At 58.5% G+C, this 11,865-nt stretch overlaps 4 non-coding genes across 4 annotated transcripts; all 4 read left to right on the top strand.

Annotated features, from left to right (window-relative positions):
* The first annotated feature begins 553 nt into the window (after positions 1-553).
* LOC132383288 (U2 spliceosomal RNA) lies at positions 554-744 on the top strand. Its single transcript, XR_009508605.1, has one exon. It is a non-coding gene; the product is annotated as a U2 spliceosomal RNA (small nuclear RNA).
* A 3,439-nt stretch (positions 745-4,183) lies between these two features.
* LOC132383289 (U2 spliceosomal RNA) lies at positions 4,184-4,374 on the top strand. The gene has a single exon (XR_009508606.1). It is a non-coding gene; the product is annotated as a U2 spliceosomal RNA (small nuclear RNA).
* A 3,433-nt stretch (positions 4,375-7,807) lies between these two features.
* LOC132383290 (U2 spliceosomal RNA) lies at positions 7,808-7,998 on the top strand. The gene has a single exon (XR_009508607.1). It is a non-coding gene; the product is annotated as a U2 spliceosomal RNA (small nuclear RNA).
* A 3,438-nt stretch (positions 7,999-11,436) lies between these two features.
* LOC132383291 (U2 spliceosomal RNA) lies at positions 11,437-11,627 on the top strand. The gene has a single exon (XR_009508608.1). It is a non-coding gene; the product is annotated as a U2 spliceosomal RNA (small nuclear RNA).
* The last annotated feature ends 238 nt before the right edge of the window (positions 11,628-11,865 follow it).

Genomic DNA, 11,865 nt, shown 5'->3' on the forward strand with positions numbered 1-11,865 from the left:
ACGGCCTTGCAGGGAGGGTCGAGCGGCCTGCTTCCACTCCCCCTGCGGACAGGACAGCATGACCAGCCTCCCACGGCCAGGAGGACAGAGAGCGGGGCAAGTGAGGAAACTTCCCATCCCAGCCGACGGCCACGCTGTCGCACGCACGCGCAGAGCCGCCCGCCCCGCCTGCTCTGTCCCAAAGCGGGCGGGGTGGGCTGCACGACGGCCGTCTCTCCTGGGGCCACGGAGAGGACAGATCGTCCCTCGCTCGCGCAGCTAGCTGCTGAGCCTCAGCCGGCAGCCGGCAGCCTCTGCCAATGACGTCGGCCCTAACAGGCCCAGCCTCCCTCCCCGACCATTGGTGGATCACTGGCAGATTTACATAGCCTCTGACAAGTCCGACTCACCGCCGACCAGCGAGGTGACAGCTGTCGAGCACGACGATCGATTCCAGACGACCCGGGCCAGGGCTGCCAGCGGGGCAGGGCAGCAAGCACTCTGCCAGGCCTCCTGCTTCAATCTAAACACCAGAGCCCGGGCAGGATGCGGGCGACTCAAGGGCCGCGCCGGCATCGCTTCTCGGCCTTTTGGCTAAGATCAAGTGTAGTATCTGTTCTTATCAGTTTAATATCTGATACGTCCCTTATCTGGGGACCATATATTAAATTGATTTTTGGAACAGGGAGATGGAATAGGGGCTTGCTCCGTCCACTCCACGCATCGACCCGGTATTGCAGTGCCTCTGGGAACGGTGCACTTCCCCCCTGGGGAATTTCAAACTAACAAAGAAAAGAAAAGTGACAAAAACTCAGCAGCAGCAGCATAAACAAGCGTGCACGTGGAGGGGGAGAGAGAAGACAGAGTGTGAGAGTGAGTGAGAAGGAGCGAGAGACAGAAGGCAGTGTGAGAGTCAGAGAGACAGAGAGCTGCTTGCTCTCCACACCCTCTGTGTGTCTGTGTCTAGATCTTCCTCTCTACCTACAGCTCGCTCACTCGCGCAATCTGTAGCCAACTCAACAGCAGCACTGGCATTATATCTAGGCCGTCCCGCTAAGATCGACTGCATCTCACATCAGGTAGGTGCTGCAGCCAAGGCGCTGCGCTTCACCAGCTTTCCGAAGCACGGAATACCACTTGGCATTCCTGCAGCAAGCTGCTCTGCACATCATCCCTTCTGATGCCTGGCCTGCTTGCTCGGCTTGGCTGCTGGCTGCACCAAGCTCAGCACCAGAGTCGAGCGGGCTGAAAGGCCTTTTCTCTCCTGCGCTCTTTCTCTCTCTCCTTTTCTCTTCTTCTCAGCTGCTTGCTCCCTTACAAAGGAGCCAAAGACAGACGCGACCGACCCACCGACCGACAGACGGGCGACTGATATCCACTCACTCGCTCGGCTGCAATTTCACCGTTTCTTTCAGCAGCCGGCCAGACGGACAGGCTCATTCAAATCGACCCGGCCGACTGGGACAAGCCATCCGAGCGAGCGAGCGAGGGAGGGAGGGTGTGACAGATGGGTGCCCGGCTACGGAGAACTGGGTGGGGGCGCCAGCGCAACAAACGGCAGGGCCCGGTGCTCCTGCTCCCTTCTTCTGCCCCGTGCGCACCATCCGCATCTCCCACCGCCTTCCGCACCAGATTCAGCTCAGCAGCGCCGTGCCATGCCGTGACAAAAATCACCACCCAGCCATACGCACCATCAGCAAAAAAAAACTCTGCCTGCCTACCTGTCCTGGCCTCATCCGTCTGGCCCGGATTTCTTTTTCTCTCTCTCTCTCTCTCTCTCTCTCTCGCTTGCTTCCTTCTTTCTCTCGCTCTCTCTTGCTTCCTTCTTCCCTGCTCCAAAACCTCCATTCTGATTCGTCTAGCTGCCTGCCTATCTGCTCTGTCATGACATTCTCTACCTTGTGCCCCATACCCCCGCCGGCCCACCCCCAGCCATTACATTCGAGGCTCAAGGGATATGGGGGAGAGGGCAGCAACGGGGTACTACTGATCATCTATCCTTAGCCATGATGACAGTGAATGGCGGCGCTGCCTAGAAGGGCCGAATGGCCAACTCCTGCACCTACTGTCTATCCTGCATTGTCTATGACCGACCGGCTCAGTCAAGCTCTCACATCTCTCAGAGGCTCAGAGCACCTGGGGGAGGGCAGGCGGACACTGACCGCCGCTCGCTCCCTGGGCCTGGCCTGTCTGCCTGCCTGGCCTTAACCATTATCTGCAAAAGGATACAATCACAGAGGGCAGACAGCAACACTTCTTCATTGGGGAAGGGCAAATTATCAGGCTACAAGGCTACAATTTCCGCCTCGCCTCTGAATTGGGATCATCTGTCTGCAGGGAAATACATGTATGTATGTATGGACGACTGCTCCATGCTTAGGGGTCTCTAGCAGGGCAATCAGCAGAATGTTAGGGATAAATTTCTCCCAGAGAGAAATTTAGAAAGTGGAATTTAGAATGCTCCCCCCTCCCCAGAGAGGAAGATAAAGAATGGTACCCTGGCTGACAAGCCGGCTGGAAGAAGGCAACACTGTGGGCCCAACGGCCTGCCTGCCTGCCTGCCTGTACTGTGCTCCACCACTCTGTGTTTCTAACTTTCATCATTTTCCAAGGCCACTCACTCACTCAAACCTCTCACACTTAGGCGTACCCGCTCGGCGCCGTCTCCACCGTTGCCGCGTCCGTCCACGTCGCCGTGCTTCACGCACTCAGGGAGCTCTGCCCTGTGTCCTGTCACGGCTAGCTGCCGCCACCTTCCACACTGCGGCCACGGCCGCCGGCCGCTCCCATCTGTCAGCACTCGCGGCATTTACCTCGCGTGGCTGCTGGCTGCCGTTAGCGCTGGGGGCCGGCTCCTGCTTTCTCTTCACACTTTTCCTGTTTCAGAACCAAGGCGATAATCAATACCACTTTCAGTCCACAGCGCTCGCCCGCACGCTCCACGACCGAGGGATGATGCCGGGCAAAATCACACCTGCCAATCAGAGCAGTGGGGCACCAGCGCCACCGTCGGTCCGCTACACAGATTTCCTCTTGCCACGCGTGCCCGCCCCCTTCCTCCCTCACTCTCCCCCTCCCGTTTCTACATGCAAGCACCCACCCCGCTGGCTGCATAACCAGTCAGTCTGTCATGTAAGAGAGACCCTGCCTGCCTGCCACTGCTAAACAGTTTGCTATGCATCAAGGTCAAGACGATGACAATGACAACAAGGGGACAAACTCAATTGGTCAGAAGAAGGTGGGTGGGGGGGAGAGAAACTTCCCCATGATAACCTGTGCAGACGCAAAGTCTGCAACTCGGACAGCTTCTCTCAGCCACTCGACAATCGGAATTGCACATCAAATAAATCAGCCACAGAGGTGTCAACAACGGCTGCAATTTAGCCTTCGCCTTGCAGAGCACACCCATTGTCTGCCCTCAGCCACACCTGTAGACGACATCCTCCTCTTCTCCCCATGCTAGCCAGGAGGCCTTTCTGACCGCCGACTTTGGCCACCCACGTCCACCACCGTCGCGCCGGTCTTGAGCCGCCGGCCGGCGCCGCCACCCTTCCGTTTTCTCGCTTCCCGGCAGAGCACAGCCTCGGCAAGCAGACGGCTCGGCTCATAGCCCAGAGGAGGCGCGCTCTCGCCGTCGAGTGCGGGGAGGGGACGGCCTTGCAGGGAGGGTCGAGCGGCCTGCTTCCACTCCCCCTGCGGACAGGACAGCATGACCAGCCTCCCACGGCCAGGAGGACAGAGAGCGGGGCAAGTGAGGAAACTTCCCATCCCAGCCGACGGCCACGATGTCGCACGCACGCGCAGAGCCGCCCGCCCCGCCTGCTCTGTCCCAAAGCGGGCGGGGTGGGCTGCACGACGGCCGTCTCTCCTGGGGCCACGGAGAGGACAGATCGTCCCTCGCTCGCGCAGCTAGCTGCTGAGCCTCAGCCGGCAGCCGGCAGCCTCTGCCAATGACGTCGGCCCTAACAGGCCCAGCCTCCCTCCCCGACCATTGGTGGATCACTGGCAGATTTACATAGCCTCTGACAAGTCCGACTCACCGCCGACCAGCGAGGTGACAGCTGTCGAGCACGACGATCGATTCCAGACGACCCGGGCCAGGGCTGCCAGCGGGGCAGGGCAGCAAGCACTCTGCCAGGCCTCCTGCTTCAATCTAAACACCAGAGCCCGGGCAGGATGCGGGCGACTCAAGGGCCGCGCCGGCATCGCTTCTCGGCCTTTTGGCTAAGATCAAGTGTAGTATCTGTTCTTATCAGTTTAATATCTGATACGTCCCTTATCTGGGGACCATATATTAAATTGATTTTTGGAACAGGGAGATGGAATAGGGGCTTGCTCCGTCCACTCCACGCATCGACCCGGTATTGCAGTGCCTCTGGGAACGGTGCACTTCCCCCCTGGGGAATTTCAAACTAACAAAGAAAAGAAAAGTGACAAAAACTCAGCAGCAGCAGCATAAACAAGCGTGCACGTGGAGGGGGAGAGAGAAGACAGAGTGTGAGAGTGAGTGAGAAGGAGCGAGAGACAGAAGACAGTGTGAGAGTCAGAGAGACAGAGAGCTGCTTGCTCTCCACACCCTCTGTGTGTCTGTGTCTAGATCTTCCTCTCTACCTACAGCTCGCTCACTCGCGCAATCTGTAGCCAACTCAACAGCAGCACTGGCATTATATCTAGGCCGTCCCGCTAAGATCGACTGCATCTCACATCAGGTAGGTGCTGCAGCCAAGGCGCTGCGCTTCACCAGCTTTCCGAAGGACGGAATACCACTTGGCATTCCTGCAGCAAGCTGCTCTGCACATCATCCCTTCTGATGCCTGGCCTGCTTGCTCGGCTTGGCTGCTGGCTGCACCAAGCTCAGCACCAGAGTCGAGCGGGCTGAAAGGCCTTTTCTCTCCTGCGCTCTTTCTCTCTCTCCTTTTCTCTTCTTCTCAGCTGCTTGCTCCCTTACAAAGGAGCCAAAGACAGACGCGACCGACCCACCGACCGACAGACGGGCGACTGATATCCACTCACTCGCTCGGCTGCAATTTCACCGTTTCTTTCAGCAGCCGGCCAGACGGACAGGCTCATTCAAATCGACCCGGCCGACTGGGACAAGCCATCCGAGCGAGCGAGCGAGGGAGGGAGGGTGTGACAGATGGGTGCCCGGCTACGGAGAACTGGGTGGGGGCGCCAGCGCAACAAACGGCAGGGCCCGGTGCTCCTGCTCCCTTCTTCTGCCCCGTGCGCACCATCCGCATCTCCCACCGCCTTCCGCACCAGATTCAGCTCAGCAGCGCCGTGCCATGCCGTGACAAAAATCACCACCCAGCCATACGCACCATCAGCAAAAAAAAACTCTGCCTGCCTACCTGTCCTGGCCTCATCCGTCTGGCCCGGATTTCTTTTTCTCTCTCTCTCTCTCTCTCTCGCTTGCTTCCTTCTTTCTCTCGCTCTCTCTTGCTTCCTTCTTCCCTGCTCCAAAACCTCCATTCTGATTCGTCTAGCTGCCTGCCTATCTGCTCTGTCATGACATTCTCTACCTTGTGCCCCATACCCCCGCCGGCCCACCCCCAGCCATTACATTCGAGGCTCAAGGGATATGGGGGAGAGGGCAGCAACGGGGTACTACTGATCGTCTATCCTTAGCCATGATGACAGTGAATGGCGGTGCTGCCTAGAAGGGCCGAATGGCCAACTCCTGCACCTACTGTCTATCCTGCATTGTCTATGACCGACCGGCTCAGTCAAGCTCTCACATCTCTCAGAGGCTCAGAGCACCTGGGGGAGGGCAGGCGGACACTGACCGCCGCTCGCTCCCTGGGCCTGGCCTGTCTGCCTGCCTGGCCTTAACCATTATCTGCAAAAGGATACAATCACAGAGGGCAGACAGCAACACTTCTTCATTGGGGAAGGGCAAATTATCAGGCTACAAGGCTACAATTTCCGCCTCGCCTCTGAATTGGGATCATCTGTCTGCAGGGAAATACATGTATGTATGTATGGACGACTGCTCCATGCTTAGGGGTCTCTAGCAGGGCAATCAGCAGAATGTTAGGGATAAATTTCTCCCAGAGAGAAATTTAGAAAGTGGAATTTAGAATGCTCCCCCCTCCCCAGAGAGGAAGATAAAGAATGGTACCCTGGCTGACAAGCCGGCTGGAAGAAGGCAACACTGTGGGCCCAACGGCCTGCCTGCCTGCCTGCCTGTACTGTGCTCCACCACTCTGTGTTTCTAACTTTCATCATTTTCCAAGGCCACTCACTCACTCAAACCTCTCACACTTAGGCGTACCCGCTCGGCGCCGTCTCCACCGTTGCCGCGTCCGTCCACGTCGCCGTGCTTCACGCACTCAGGGAGCTCTGCCCTGTGTCCTGTCACGGCTAGCTGCCGCCACCTTCCACACTGCGGCCACGGCCGCCGGCCGCTCCCATCTGTCAGCACTCGCGGCATTTACCTCGCGTGGCTGCTGGCTGCCGTTAGCGCTGGGGGCCGGCTCCTGCTTTCTCTTCACACTTTTCCTGTTTCAGAACCAAGGCGATAATCAATACCACTTTCAGTCCACAGCGCTCGCCCGCACGCTCCACGACCGAGGGATGATGCCGGGCAAAATCACACCTGCCAATCAGAGCAGTGGGGCACCAGCGCCACCGTCGGTCCGCTACACAGATTTCCTCTTGCCACGCGTGCCCGCCCCCTTCCTCCCTCACTCTCCCCCTCCCGTTTCTACATGCAAGCACCCACCCCGCTGGCTGCATAACCAGTCAGTCTGTCATGTAAGAGAGACCCTGCCTGCCTGCCACTGCTAAACAGTTTGCTATGCATCAAGGTCAAGACGATGACAATGACAACAAGGGGACAAACTCAATTGGTCAGAAGAAGGTGGGTGGGGGGGAGAGAAACTTCCCCATGATAACCTGTGCAGACGCAAAGTCTGCAACTCGGACAGCTTCTCTCAGCCACTCGACAATCGGAATTGCACATCAAATAAATCAGCCACAGAGGTGTCAACAACGGCTGCAATTTAGCCTTCGCCTTGCAGAGCACACCCATTGTCTGCCCTCAGCCACACCTGTAGACGACATCCTCCTCTTCTCCCCATGCTAGCCAGGAGGCCTTTCTGACCGCCGACTTTGGCCACCCACGTCCACCACCGTCGCGCCGGTCTTGAGCCGCCGGCCGGCGCCGCCACCCTTCCGTTTTCTCGCTTCCCGGCAGAGCACAGCCTCGGCAAGCAGACGGCTCGGCTCATAGCCCAGAGGAGGCGCGCTCTCGCCGTCGAGTGCGGGGAGGGGACGGCCTTGCAGGGAGGGTCGAGCGGCCTGCTTCCACTCCCCCTGCGGACAGGACAGCATGACCAGCCTCCCACGGCCAGGAGGACAGAGAGCGGGGCAAGTGAGGAAACTTCCCATCCCAGCCGACGGCCACGATGTCGCACGCACGCGCAGAGCCGCCCGCCCCGCCTGCTCTGTCCCAAAGCGGGCGGGGTGGGCTGCACGACGGCCGTCTCTCCTGGGGCCACGGAGAGGACAGATCGTCCCTCGCTCGCGCAGCTAGCTGCTGAGCCTCAGCCGGCAGCCGGCAGCCTCTGCCAATGACGTCGGCCCTAACAGGCCCAGCCTCCCTCCCCGACCATTGGTGGATCACTGGCAGATTTACATAGCCTCTGACAAGTCCGACTCACCGCCGACCAGCGAGGTGACAGCTGTCGAGCACGACGATCGATTCCAGACGACCCGGGCCAGGGCTGCCAGCGGGGCAGGGCAGCAAGCACTCTGCCAGGCCTCCTGCTTCAATCTAAACACCAGAGCCCGGGCAGGATGCGGGCGACTCAAGGGCCGCGCCGGCATCGCTTCTCGGCCTTTTGGCTAAGATCAAGTGTAGTATCTGTTCTTATCAGTTTAATATCTGATACGTCCCTTATCTGGGGACCATATATTAAATTGATTTTTGGAACAGGGAGATGGAATAGGGGCTTGCTCCGTCCACTCCACGCATCGACCCGGTATTGCAGTGCCTCTGGGAACGGTGCACTTCCCCCCTGGGGAATTTCAAACTAACAAAGAAAAGAAAAGTGACAAAAACTCAGCAGCAGCAGCATAAACAAGCGTGCACGTGGAGGGGGAGAGAGAAGACAGAGTGTGAGAGTGAGTGAGAAGGAGCGAGAGACAGAAGGCAGTGTGAGAGTCAGAGAGACAGAGAGCTGCTTGCTCTCCACACCCTCTGTGTGTCTGTGTCTAGATCTTCCTCTCTACCTACAGCTCGCTCACTCGCGCAATCTGTAGCCAACTCAACAGCAGCACTGGCATTATATCTAGGCCGTCCCGCTAAGATCGACTGCATCTCACATCAGGTAGGTGCTGCAGCCAAGGCGCTGCGCTTCACCAGCTTTCCGAAGCACGGAATACCACTTGGCATTCCTGCAGCAAGCTGCTCTGCACATCATCCCTTCTGATGCCTGGCCTGCTTGCTCGGCTTGGCTGCTGGCTGCACCAAGCTCAGCACCAGAGTCGAGCGGGCTGAAAGGCCTTTTCTCTCCTGCGCTCTTTCTCTCTCTCCTTTTCTCTTCTTCTCAGCTGCTTGCTCCCTTACAAAGGAGCCAAAGACAGACGCGACCGACCCACCGACCGACAGACGGGCGACTGATATCCACTCACTCGCTCGGCTGCAATTTCACCGTTTCTTTCAGCAGCCGGCCAGACGGACAGGCTCATTCAAATCGACCCGGCCGACTGGGACAAGCCATCCGAGCGAGCGAGCGAGGGAGGGAGGGTGTGACAGATGGGTGCCCCGCTACGGAGAACTGGGTGGGGGCGCCAGCGCAACAAACGGCAGGGCCCGGTGCTCCTGCTCCCTTCTTCTGCCCCGTGCGCACCATCCGCATCTGCCACCGCCTTCCGCACCAGATTCAGCTCAGCAGCGCCGTGCCATGCCGTGACAAAAATCACCACCCAGCCATACGTACCATCAGCAAAAAAAAAACTCTGCCTGCCTACCTGTCCTGGCCTCATCCGTCTGGCCCGGATTTCTTTCTCTCTCTCTCTCTCTCTCTCTCTCTCGCTTGCTTCCTTCTTTCTCTCGCTCTCTCTTGCTTCCTTCTTCCCTGCTCCAAAACCTCCATTCTGATTCGTCTAGCTGCCTGCCTATCTGCTCTGTCATGACATTCTCTACCTTGTGCCCCATACCCCCGCCGGCCCACCCCCAGCCATTACATTCGAGGCTCAAGGGATATGGGGGAGAGGGCAGCAACGGGGTACTACTGATCATCTATCCTTAGCCATGATGACAGTGAATGGCGGCGCTGCCTAGAAGGGCCGAATGGCCAACTCCTGCACCTACTGTCTATCCTGCATTGTCTATGACCGACCGGCTCAGTCAAGCTCTCACATCTCTCAGAGGCTCAGAGCACCTGGGGGAGGGCAGGCGGACACTGACCGCCGCTCGCTCCCTGGGCCTGGCCTGTCTGCCTGCCTGGCCTTAACCATTATCTGCAAAAGGATACAATCACAGAGGGCAGACAGCAACACTTCTTCATTGGGGAAGGGCAAATTATCAGGCTACAAGGCTACAATTTCCGCCTCGCCTCTGAATTGGGATCATCTGTCTGCAGGGAAATACATGTATGTATGTATGGACGACTGCTCCATGCTTAGGGGTCTCTAGCAGGGCAATCAGCAGAATGTTAGGGATAAATTTCTCCCAGAGAGAAATTTAGAAAGTGGAATTTAGAATGCTCCCCCCTCCCCAGAGAGGAAGATAAAGAATGGTACCCTGGCTGACAAGCCGGCTGGAAGAAGGCAACACTGTGGGCCCAACGGCCTGCCTGCCTGCCTGCCTGTACTGTGCTCCACCACTCTGTGTTTCTAACTTTCATCATTTTCCAAGGCCACTCACTCACTCAAACCTCTCACACTTAGGCGTACCCGCTCGGCGCCGTCTCCACCGTTGCCGCGTCCGTCCACGTCGCCGTGCTTCACGCACTCAGGGAGCTCTGCCCTGTGTCCTGTCACGGCTAGCTGCCGCCACCTTCCACACTGCGGCCACGGCCGCCGGCCGCTCCCATCTGTCAGCACTCGCGGCATTTACCTCGCGTGGCTGCTGGCTGCCGTTAGCGCTGGGGGCCGGCTCCTGCTTTCTCTTCACACTTTTCCTGTTTCAGAACCAAGGCGATAATCAATACCACTTTCAGTCCACAGCGCTCGCCCGCACGCTCCACGACCGAGGGATGATGCCGGGCAAAATCACACCTGCCAATCAGAGCAGTGGGGCACCAGCGCCACCGTCGGTCCGCTACACAGATTTCCTCTTGCCACGCGTGCCCGCCCCCTTCCTCCCTCACTCTCCCCCTCCCGTTTCTACATGCAAGCACCCACCCCGCTGGCTGCATAACCAGTCAGTCTGTCATGTAAGAGAGACCCTGCCTGCCTGCCACTGCTAAACAGTTTGCTATGCATCAAGGTCAAGACGATGACAATGACAACAAGGGGACAAACTCAATTGGTCAGAAGAAGGTGGGTGGGGGGGAGAGAAACTTCCCCATGATAACCTGTGCAGACGCAAAGTCTGCAACTCGGACAGCTTCTCTCAGCCACTCGACAATCGGAATTGCACATCAAATAAATCAGCCACAGAGGTGTCAACAACGGCTGCAATTTAGCCTTCGCCTTGCAGAGCACACCCATTGTCTGCCCTCAGCCACACCTGTAGACGACATCCTCCTCTTCTCCCCATGCTAGCCAGGAGGCCTTTCTGACCGCCGACTTTGGCCACCCACGTCCACCACCGTCGCGCCGGTCTTGAGCCGCCGGCCGGCGCCGCCACCCTTCCGTTTTCTCGCTTCCCGGCAGAGCACAGCCTCGGCAAGCAGACGGCTCGGCTCATAGCCCAGAGGAGGCGCGCTCTCGCCGTCGAGTGCGGGGAGGGGACGGCCTTGCAGGGAGGGTCGAGCGGCCTGCTTCCACTCCCCCTGCGGACAGGACAGCATGACCAGCCTCCCACGGCCAGGAGGACAGAGAGCGGGGCAAGTGAGGAAACTTCCCATCCCAGCCGACGGCCACGATGTCGCACGCACGCGCAGAGCCGCCCGCCCCGCCTGCTCTGTCCCAAAGCGGGCGGGGTGGGCTGCACGACGGCCGTCTCTCCTGGGGCCACGGAGAGGACAGATCGTCCCTCGCTCGCGCAGCTAGCTGCTGAGCCTCAGCCGGCAGCCGGCAGCCTCTGCCAATGACGTCGGCCCTAACAGGCCCAGCCTCCCTCCCCGACCATTGGTGGATCACTGGCAGATTTACATAGCCTCTGACAAGTCCGACTCACCGCCGACCAGCGAGGTGACAGCTGTCGAGCACGACGATCGATTCCAGACGACCCGGGCCAGGGCTGCCAGCGGGGCAGGGCAGCAAGCACTCTGCCAGGCCTCCTGCTTCAATCTAAACACCAGAGCCCGGGCAGGATGCGGGCGACTCAAGGGCCGCGCCGGCATCGCTTCTCGGCCTTTTGGCTAAGATCAAGTGTAGTATCTGTTCTTATCAGTTTAATATCTGATACGTCCCTTATCTGGGGACCATATATTAAATTGATTTTTGGAACAGGGAGATGGAATAGGGGCTTGCTCCGTCCACTCCACGCATCGACCCGGTATTGCAGTGCCTCTGGGAACGGTGCACTTCCCCCCTGGGGAATTTCAAACTAACAAAGAAAAGAAAAGTGACAAAAACTCAGCAGCAGCAGCATAAACAAGCGTGCACGTGGAGGGGGAGAGAGAAGACAGAGTGTGAGAGTGAGTGAGAAGGAGCGAGAGACAGAAGACAGTGTGAGAGTCAGAGAGACAGAGAGCTGCTTGCTCTCCACACCCTCTGTGTGTCTGTGTCTAGATCTTCCTCTCTACCTACAGCTCGCTCACTCGCGCA

This window comes from Hypanus sabinus, chromosome 29, assembly GCF_030144855.1.
Source record: "Hypanus sabinus isolate sHypSab1 chromosome 29, sHypSab1.hap1, whole genome shotgun sequence".
Lineage (NCBI taxonomy): Eukaryota > Metazoa > Chordata > Chondrichthyes > Myliobatiformes > Dasyatidae > Hypanus > Hypanus sabinus.